The following is an 11,248-nucleotide window of genomic DNA, read 5'->3' on the forward strand; positions in this document are numbered from 1 at the left end:
CGAGACAGAACCTGTTCCTAGGCTCATCCCCTTCAGTGATGCAGAGTATGTAACGGACAAACGAACTGAAACGCAGAACTCTGATACCCCACCAGGAACTGTGCCTTCGAACCCTGAACAGAGAGTTATACAAGGCGAACATTTGTTACCTGTGGACTCGAACATTACTGTACCTGTAGAACAATTGTTTCAAGATCAAACAAGACCCGGAAAGTACAGATATAACCTACGTTCTCACTCTATGAACCAATAACATTGCATAATTACCTTTCTATTTGAAAACTGTTTTGATTTTATCACATTCCATTCAGTCAGGAAGTTCGCTCTATAATTTTTATCCTTTTTGTTTTTGTTGTTCTCTCACCTTGCCATCTGGGTTACCGTAGGGTCGTAACGTGTGCCTTGTTTTAACTTGCAGGGAACCAGACACAAGGTCGGTTTCTTCTGTTTATTTTGGGAACTCCCAGGGTAGACAGAGGCAATTTTTTAACAGGTACAAACCATCCGTTGCGAACGGTTGTAGAAGATGGAGCTTCCTGAACTGCGACGGGCTAACGTCATAAATGCTCGCAAGACGAGACTGTATGAAATATTGTATAGCAAATGTTTCCTAATGCAATGTGCTCTGACATTTCTGATTGTTTTAATAACTCTGGTAGGCGGAATTATTTTTGGTATTCAACTGATCTTTGCACCTGTTACATCTACAGTATCTCCCCATGTTTCTGTTTCTCCGACTGTTGTTTCTTTTCATTCTTTCCATCCTTTTCCTGCACATGAGCAAGCTCGACGCTCTGAGTTTATAAATAACACTTTCATTCAGCTCTTGCACCAACATCAACTAGTGGTAAACACAACGATCTGCTGGGTGTGTGGCTTGATACCACATACCATGGACAAGGGTATCCCGTATCTAGTTCTGCCCTTTAGTTATAATGGATCATTCTGGGCATTTCAGACCATGTTCGCCTATGCTCTAGAGACCTATCCCCCACGACCTCCGCGTTCCACTAGGTATAACTCCGCTAATAGAGCCTTGGTAAAAGGAATTACTGACATGGTTAGAGACGTCAATAACACTCCGTTTATTCCCAAGGATGAATTGCGAGTTTACATGGGTTGGAATGTTACGGAATATGGCATTACTTTGGGTGAGAACAAACGTAAAAGCTCGACTCCGATCTGGGTCGTACCCCACCAAGGTCAGGTCTGTTTGCAAGGAAATGGGAGGAATCCGAAAGCTCGACTAGGGAAGAGTGACTGTACCGAAACATACGATTTCCCGTCACAGTCTTCCCCTGCATTCTTAGCTGCTAAGGGCACCTATTTTGTTTGCAAAGACAGAGCATATACATGGCTACCTGCTAACTTCTCAGGCTCATGTTATATCGCTCAACTATTGCCTCCGACATACACTGCTGCACCGGATTATCACAAAACTAGAGTTGTGAGAGGTGTTCTCAATAAGGAAGACACTGCTGGCCAAGAAACAGGAGACTTCTTCAAGGGTTTCCTTCCGTTCTGGGGGCCTATGGCCAACAGTAGAAACTTACGTCAACTAACACGGGTAGTTGAATCCACTATTACCGAAACTGCGGGTGCCCTTAGTAACCTGACAGCTGAGCTTCAAGCGGATCGCCTCATGACGTTACAGAATCACATGGTCCTTGATGTATTACTTGCAGATCGAGGTGGGGTATGTAAGATGATCCAATCGAGTTGCTGTGTTTTTATCCCAGATAATGCGCCAACGGTATATAAGGCCATTTCTAAGTTACACAAAATCTCTGACTCTATTCATGTAGAGGAAGGTAACTGGTCACTAATGGGATGGTTCTGGAGTCTGTTATCTGCATGGGGATGGAAGGTTCTGATAGTCACTGGTGTTGCGTTGGTATTTTTATTCTCATGCTGTCTCATTGTTCAGTGTGGTCCTGCCTTATGTGGCCTTTGTGTTTCGACATGCGTAAGAAGACCACCTGTTTTTGGAGATACGCCACAAGATAGAATAATGCTCCAGCAACATATCAGTGACCTGATGAACATAGAGATGGACTCTGATATAGAGTAAGTTATTGCCTATGTAAGGGCAAAAGGACGGTCTAAGGTTCTGTAGCGATCCGAGCCCGTGTATTCGGTATCGTAGTACTGACATGATTTTGGTACCAATGAACCGTAAATGATCCATTATATGCATGACAGTGTTTTCGCTGCGCTACGAGCATGAATACACTGAGAAACAGGGCATTCTGTTGTAAAATCATGGCATCCATTTTAGATACGGCACCCATTTTGTTTCTTGCCCTCACATAGTCAATGGACGAGCGATGACCCCGGCAGAATCACCTTGTTAAGGACACGTAAGCTCAAGCCCGAGGAACCTGACGCTGCGTGACTAGGCAGAATCAAGGTGCCTCCCCTGCCTGAGGCCAATCCTGCTATACTAGTTCTCGTGTCCATTGTCCTGATTGAGAGGCCGAATACGGTAGCCATGCCCGTTTACGAACCATAAACATCTCTTATCCTGCTTTTCTATCCCTTGCACCTGGCTCTGCTCCTCTCCTTCTGGGCTTTTACAATGGGGAGGATACGATTTTTATGATGGGGAGGATCGGTCAAAGAATGGAAAACTGACAAGGAGACGTGATCGAATACCGAAAACCTACAACTAATTATTGTTTGATGTCTGTTTATTGTCTGTTTTGGGATATCGGATTGGGCATGAAAAATATTTGTGAAATGTTGCCTAAAGACATATTTCGTGTATTTAAGGAGCAACCCACTTCTTGCAATTTGAACAGTCTCGTAGATTCTGCCTTTGTGTGGTTCCTATGACTTCTGTGTCCCTGCAGTAAATAAATCTTGGTCTTTGACGCCACCATCGAGAAGCCTGCGTCTCTGTTTATTTGTGCATCAAGACAGGAAGGAACTCAGGGGTCTTTGGGTGTTGTTCCCCTGACACCTCTGGACTCTTAAAAGTCCGGAACCTCAACACTCATCATCAAAAGGTATTAAAACATGCAGATTTACTAGAAAAATGTATACCATACCATAAACCGCTTCATAAATGGGCCCAGTGCCACTACACCACCCTCATCCCCATTCTTGCTTAACCTTACAAAATCAAAGAAAGGCCCCAGCAAACCTGGAAGATCCACTATAGCAATTCAGGGACTTGATTTGAACAAGTCGCTGACGGAATGTCCAAAAACAAAAGGTATTAAAACATGCATATTTCCAGATAAAACATATACCATGCCATAGTGCTTTATAAATTGACCCAGTGGCACTACATCACCTTTACTAGCTACACATATGCACGTTACAAATGTCCATGTTATAATCAGCAACATTCCCACCCCCACCCCCACCCCTTCCCTTGCTTAACCTTACGAAATCAAAACAACAAGCCCCAGCACTCCCGTTAACGCCACTATAGCCATACATAGCCTTAATTTCAACAGGTGTCTGCCGGAACGCTCATCAGCAAAAGGTATTAAACCTGCATTTTTCCAAGTAAAACATACACCATACCATAAGGCGGTTTATAAATAGTCCCAGTACTACTACACCATCTCCACACCAGCCCTTGCTTAACTTTACGCAATAAAACAAAGAGCCCCAGCAAACCTGGAAGCACCACTATAGCCATACAGAGGCTATCTCCCGAAACACTCATCAGCAAAACGTATTAAAACATGCAAATTTGCGGTTAAAACATATACCATGCCATTGGGCGCTTTATAAATGGTCCCAGTGGTACTACATCACCTTTAGTAGCTAGACATCTGCACGTTACTAAAGTCTGTGTTTTAATCACCAACATACCCACCTCCCACACACCCGCCATTGCTTAACCGTAAGAAATCAAAGAGAAACCGCCACCATTCCTAGTAGCAGCACTATACCCATACTCTGGCTTAATTTTTAAAGGTGTCTTCCGTAACGCTTATCATCCAAAAGTATTCAAACATGCAAATTGGCGGGTAAAACATAAACCATCCCATAGCACGGTTTATAAATGGGCCCAGTGGCACTACACCACCTTTACTAGCTAGACATCTGTATGTTAATAAAGTCGTTTAAACACTCTGTACAGTGTACAGCAGAGGATGGGGAGAGTAAACAAAGTTGTAATTCCCAAACTTTTGATATACCGTCCCTTTACTGTATGTATATTAAGGACATTAAATTGAATGAAAAAATTGACGAGTGTCCCAAAGAGATAGTGAAACTGAGCACCGGTAAAACACGGACCACTTAAATACCTACGTATATTCAGCACAGGAACACAGCCTGACAATTACTATCACTTGTAATGACATGTACTTTACTAATGTCAAGAAAGTCATACAGAAAATACACCAAACATTTTCATTTCTTTTTTATCTCCCACACATTTATAAAACATCTCTTCTAAAGAAACACTCTCCAACCACTTCTATTTCATAAGAACAGACAATAATTAATACGTTTACTACCATATATTTTAGTATATCTACCTTTATTATTCACTAGTCACAAACTACTAAAACTATTAACTATACCCAAATGCAAACCAGAAACCATGTTCATATTATATCTCAACCTATATTCAAATGATTCAAACTATGCGTACATATAAAAGGAACGTATCACTTTTACTATCTCCATCTCCTCTCCATGTAATCTCCAAACACTGTAGACGGCCTCACAGTACAACAACCTACCTAGACTTACATTCAAATCTACCTCTCACTGTAAAAAATGAGACCACAACCTGTCCACATAACATTTCTGGCTTTAGTTTTATCGCTTTTAACTTAAAAACACATACATCTCCTACCCCCCCTTCCCCACTACTTCCACAAAAAGTATAATTTGCAAATGTGGGACATTTTGTTTAACTTGCCTGAATACATTAACAAACCCAAATTAACGCTGTACCTCATTTTCGAAACCATACACTCCTTTAAAGATGACAAACTACATTTCTTCTTTGTGAAAAATTCCTAAACATATATAATGTACTTATGTAACAACAGGTCAAACTTTATGCATATTTTATTAGCAATATGAAACACCACACTTTATTAACAGGACATTATTTTGAAATAAAAAATACTTTCAAACTTAAAAATATCACCTCAAATACTTAATCACTACTACAGAACACATAACACACCTTGTTAATTTCGACCTCACATTTGTAGTTGGTATGCAGATTTCAAATGTCGCACACGCATGCAATTCTTTTTTTGTCACACAGTACATGTAATGCACCACTTTCATCAAGAATGAAACCAGCAATGGCACAATTTCTCTGTTGCTCCACATATAAATACATGTAAAGAACAAATCAGAATACTTTATTCCTTCATCGACATTCCAAAACTTATCTCCATTGGTTATTTTTAAAAGCTACTTAATATTCTGCGCCACATACAGGTCAGAAGTTTAATCTATTTTATCACCACACTTTCTGGAACATTCTACGACACCTGTAGGTTAAAAGTTCATGATTTTTTTTAAACGTAACTTTTTTTTCCCAGCATATTCTCGAACATTTAACAGCACCTGCGGGTTAAAAGTACACAATTGTTTTAAGTTCCAAATGTACCTTCCAAATGCAAGTAGCACGTCAGGTTGAGCTTTGCACATTTCATCCTATCGAATGTACTCCACGTTTAGACTGCACTTTATTAACCAATGACAAACATGCTTTTTCACTCAACTAATATGCACCCTAGTTTTTTGTACCCAATGCTTCTTATTTTCCAATCAATTATCGTTTTCTGTGTAGTTTGCACTTTACAAATACCGTATTGATTTACCTTTGCACTCCCTGTATAACACCCCATAAGCACCATATACAAATTACCGTGTTCCAAACAAAACTTCCTCCTACTATGTATAAAATATTACTAACACTACTTAACCAGGTGTGGCACAGCGGCCAGGGCACATGACTTCACACCATAAGACACACAGTTTAGGCTCACGCTTTCATCCCAGACTCCCGCACCAGCTCACCTTAGCAGCATCAGACTCTACGCAATACCTCACTTAATTTCCTGCCCAGCACTTTCAGACAAGTAGCTATAAGTAGTTCACTTCGCACCCCCTCTATAGCACACCCTAAACACCCCCACAAAGGTTACAGTGCTCCTACTGTCCTCTTTCCTACTTTTTTCACCCTTTTTTCCCCTTACTCGCTTTGACGGAATCACAAAATGGCGGCCAACACTTCCTAGTTGCAACCGCTCGCAGCCAATAAGCAGCAAGCTCGTGCCGCCTCAGCCAATCAGATGGCAGAATTCCCAAAAATCGATATCTGTAAATTTAGATATTCCTCAAAAACTACTGAACGCATTTGCACCAAAAAACAAAAGCGGGCTTTCTAGACCAAGACCCTGCTCCCTGCCAAATTTGTGGTAATTCCGTTCACCCATTTGACCTGTAGCCTTGTCTAAATATTCCTATGGAAATGAACATGGAGAAAACACGTTTTGGGACCCCCCTATTTTCTCAGCCCCCCCTTGATGAATCACCCCAAACTTCCCATATAGGAGCTGATATGAACAAAGAATTAGTTTGCAAAATTTCATGAAGATTCATGAAACAAAGCCAAAGTTATAAGAAAACAAAAAAGGCTCTTCCTATGGAAACTTTGTCCTAACTATAACTATCTACTGGCAACTGCCAGTTGGAGATATGGAGATATATATATATATATATATATATATATATATATATATATATATATATATATATAATATAGCGCACTTTGATGAAACTTCTCAAAACTTTTCAAAAAAGTACCCAGTGATCCTGCTCCTTTTACCTCACATCCTTTCTTGGAAGTTTAGGGTGATCCGTCAAGTGGAGACCAAGAAAAAGTGGGGATCCCAAAGCATACATTTCCCATGCAATTTCCATAGGGATTTTTAAAAAATGCTACAGCTAAAACGGCTGAATGGAATTACACCAAATGTGGCAGAAAGCTTGATCTTGGTCCAAAGCTTGGTTGAAAGCTTTAAGTGTAACCATCAAGCGTTCAAACATGATTCTCCTGATGCATTTCGGGCCATTATCGGCCTTCGTCAGGGAACAAAGTCTACAAGGGTAAATGAAACAATGATACAATGAGTGAACCCCACCATGGGGCTGAAACTGTCAGATTGTCATGAAACATGATTCATCGGGTGAATCATGTTTGAACGCTTGATGGTTACACTTAAAGCTTTGAATTCGGTTTGTATGATATGAAACCAATATCCTCCATTGAATAAATCTTCCATGAAAGCACTGTTTTATTGAGGATTTCAACTTTATTCACAAGACCCATTACAAACTTTAAATATCCCGCTTTGCGGGCTCCACACTGTGCACAAGGGGACGTCCGCTAATCAGGAGACGCTGCTTCTTCACATCTGAAATGACACCATTGATGACACACTGCATGACAGGTGCATGAGTTAAAGTTAATTTAGGACACACGTCATATGTTACCTATTGACAGTCACCATTAGGTAGTTACAGTTAGGATGTAGTTTCCATAGGAAGAGTGATTTTTGTTTTGCCAATAACTTTTGGGTTATTTGACGAATCTTGGCGAAATTTTCAAAACTAGTTTGCCGCTCACTTCAGCTTCTTAAACTTTCGGGGTGATTTGTCAAGCGGTGGCAGAAAAATAGGGGGGTTACGAAAACACGTTTTCCCCATGTTAATTTCCATAGGAAATTCTAAACAAACTACAGCCCAAACTGCTGAACAGAATTACACCACATTTGGCAGAAAGGTAGCCAACGTTTTTGATAAATGGTGTAAATCTGTTCAGTAACTGCTGAGTTATTTAAAGAAATTTCCAGTTGTATATATAGGAACGCAGTAGGTCCGCAGCCTCCTTACAATCGTGTGCTGAGATCTGTTTGGCTGCCAACACTTCAAATCAGAAAGTGTTGGCAGCCATCTTGTGACTTAAAATCACTAAAGAAAATGAAAAGGGAGCAGGGTAGAAACACCCTGACCCCCTAGGCTTTTAGGGGGGTCACACATGGAAAAGGCCAAAAAAGCATAAAAACTTTTTTGCGGGCATCGCGCTGGATCCACAATTTCCTCCAAACAATTTTTAACAAACGAAGTGCGGTCTCCTGTGCTTCGTTTCTAATTGCATCCTGGGTAGGCCAGGTCCTGGGACATGTCTACATATGTAGGAAGGGGGTGCACAGGTCACCTCCCTGGGGAAAATGGTCAAAATTGAAGTGGGGGGCTGCATGGCCCCCTACAGCAAGGGGGCCACCACTTCCACTCCCTGAGGATATGTCCTGTAAAGGAGGGGGTGCCGCACAGCCCCCATCCTGAACCCATAGATGGCCCTCGAGACCACACCCCCCCAGGGCCGGCTTCAGCAATGTCCTATGGTGCCCACCCTGGGACATTGCAGTTTGCTATGGCTTAGCAGGAGCATTACCGCTCCCACCAAGCCATAGCAAAACTCCGCTCTACTTTGAGTAAGCGAGAGCATGTAAAATGCTCTCGCTTACTAGAAGCAGAGCAGAATTGTTTTTGGACAGAGGGAGCTGCATCCCCCAGCAGCTCCCTCTGTCTAAAAGCAATGCCAGCTCCCACAGGAGGTGGGGAGACGGTATGGTCCATGGGGGCTTCAGGCTCCCCCCGTATTCCCCAACAAAAATGATTTGGTGCCCTGGGTGGGGCCAGGGCACCCAGTATTGAGGGGATGCCCCGGGGGATAGGGTCCCCAGTGCTAAAATCAGCCTGGGGATGGGTACCATGCGGCCCCCTCCCCATTCTAAAAATGCCTGGCCCCTGGGGATGGGATCCCCAGGGTCGATATTGGCCCAGGGAAGGGAGGCTGCAAAGTTTCCTCGTGCGCTGCTGTTTGGGGAATGAATTCCATTTTGCTCCTGAGGGCCTCAGAACTAAAGAGGCTTCTTACTCTAACCAGCAGTGCACCAGGAGGCACGTTTACAGTGTGGTGGAGAAAGGGGGTGTAGCCACTGGAAAAAACCCTCAGCAATCCCACTCTGTGGGACTTACTGGAGGTAACAGGAGGGGTAACTGGCCCCAGGACATCTTTGGGGCCCAACTACCCATCCTGTTATCTCCAGTAAGTCCCACATAGCGAGATTGCTAAGAGGTCTTCGGAGACCAAGCACCCTTTCTCCACCACTCTGCAAACATGACTCCTGGTGCACTTCTGGTTTGGGGATGAAGTCCACTTTACTCTTGAGGGACCTTGTGGTCCACGAAGCCCTCCTGGTACCTCCTGTCAGTCCTACACAGTGGGATTCCTTAGAGCTGGTCGGAGGCCTGCCCCCATTCTCCACCACTCTGCAAACGCGACTACAACTTAAAAAGCCATAGAAATTCACTGACAAAACCAAAGGTTACAGGGACCTTATAGTTAGGAATGTGCATTTAAAAAACCTTAGAAATTCACTGACAAAAACCCAAAAGGTAGAGGGACATTATAGTTAGGCTCAGGTTTCACTCATACAAAACCAGTGAAATTCAGCTGTTATAGTTAGTGAACTAACTATAACTTGTGCCCCCGCAATGCACTGCTTATGACCTCACATATCACATTACTCATGACATGGTCAGTGACATCACTGATGCCATCACTCCTGACATCACTCATGACATCATGCACAGAATCTGACACACCCACACACCCCTATTTAACCCATTAACACATCCATACCAGTACTTACACAGCCACTCACTGATTCATAGATCAACACACACTCCACCCACTCACCCATATAGTCACTCATACCCCCACTCACTAATACAGCCACTGACATATACACTCAGCCATAAAGCTACTCACACAACTATTCATTCACCTATAAAGTCAGTCACTTACTCACCCATACAGTTACACACCCACACTCACTCACACAGATGCTAACACATACTCACTCACCTATACAGTCACTCTCACATTCATTCACCAATACAGCCACTCACATAACCCATCACTCACCTATACTGACATTCACATACCCAGTTACTCACCCCTATACCACTGACACATGTACTCACAGACAGAGCCATGCACACACTCACTCACTCATACAGCCCATCACACACGCACTCACTAACCCATACAGCCACTGACTCACTCATCCATACAAGTAGACCCTCACCTACCCACACAGAGACCCTTATAGGTACTCAGACAACCAATCACTCACCCATACAGAAACTCACATACCTACTCATACAGCCACATAGACATCAATTGACAGATACAGACTTCCACACAATCAGGCGCTTACCCATGCATTCACTGAGACACCTAATCACTCACTTATACAGTCAGTCACGCACCCACTGAATCATTCATACAGGCACTCATACTCCCAATGATTCACCAATAAACCTTGGTATATATATTTAACACTCATAAACTTTTTAAAAATACTCATTCACTGGATGATGTCGTCAGTTATGTCATGAGTGATGTCATTTGAGATGTCATCAGTGATGTTACTGACCATGTCATGAGTGATGTAATATGTTAGGTCATAAGCAGTGCATTGCGGGGGCGTGAGTTAGCTCACTAACTATAACGGCTGCATTTGACTTGTTTTGTCTGAGTGAAACCTAAGCCTAACTATAACGTCTCTGTAACCTTTGGAGGCCCCTCCGTTATAACGGATAACTGTGTTACATTTAAATTTTATTCACAATTAAGTTGCGGTTTTTAATAGGCTTTGTTTGAATTTTATTGCAGATTTTCTGGAAAGTACATGGAGAACATTGGATGCAAGAGAGCTAACTATATCTAGCCCTGTGGGGCGTATTCCATTTTTGCCTGATTACAAGAGCAGGTTGTGGTTTAGAGCATTGCGTATACATTTTTTGTGGACTTGGTCAAAATGAATAATGTTTAAGTGAATTGGGGCTATACATAGGATGCTATTTTCTTTAATGTCTTTTGCAATATATATTTAATAATGAATTCAAATATGCCTACTTGGGCTGAATTGCATAACATATGAATTCCTTGAATTTGAATAAGAATTGCTGTACTTTAATAAGAATTTTTAAAGTCAATCAGCTATAAATATATGAAAAAATGATGCATGTGTTCCAAGGTTGTACAGTTTTCTGACTTAAACTGATTGATGCTTAGCATTTTGGAAAATTGTAAAAATTTAAAAATATAAAAATATTTACTATTTAATTTCATTTTGCTTATGTATATATGTTTACTTATGTTAAATGCATAGGTAAT

General features: G+C 41.9%; 1 protein-coding gene across 1 annotated transcript in view; it reads left to right on the plus strand.

Moving 5' to 3' along the window:
• The window catches only part of DICER1 (dicer 1, ribonuclease III), a 692,358-nt gene extending 681,486 nt beyond the window's left edge, over nucleotides 1-10,872 (plus strand). The window contains exon 27 of the mRNA XM_085626459.1: nucleotides 10,745-10,872. The gene's annotated coding sequence lies outside the window, so the exon portion shown is untranslated. The remainder of the gene's footprint in view (nucleotides 1-10,744) is intronic.
• The last annotated feature ends 376 nt before the right edge of the window (nucleotides 10,873-11,248 follow it).

The sequence above is a fragment of the Triturus cristatus genome, chromosome 9 (genome assembly GCF_964204655.1).
Source record: "Triturus cristatus chromosome 9, aTriCri1.1, whole genome shotgun sequence".
NCBI lineage: Eukaryota > Metazoa > Chordata > Amphibia > Caudata > Salamandridae > Triturus > Triturus cristatus.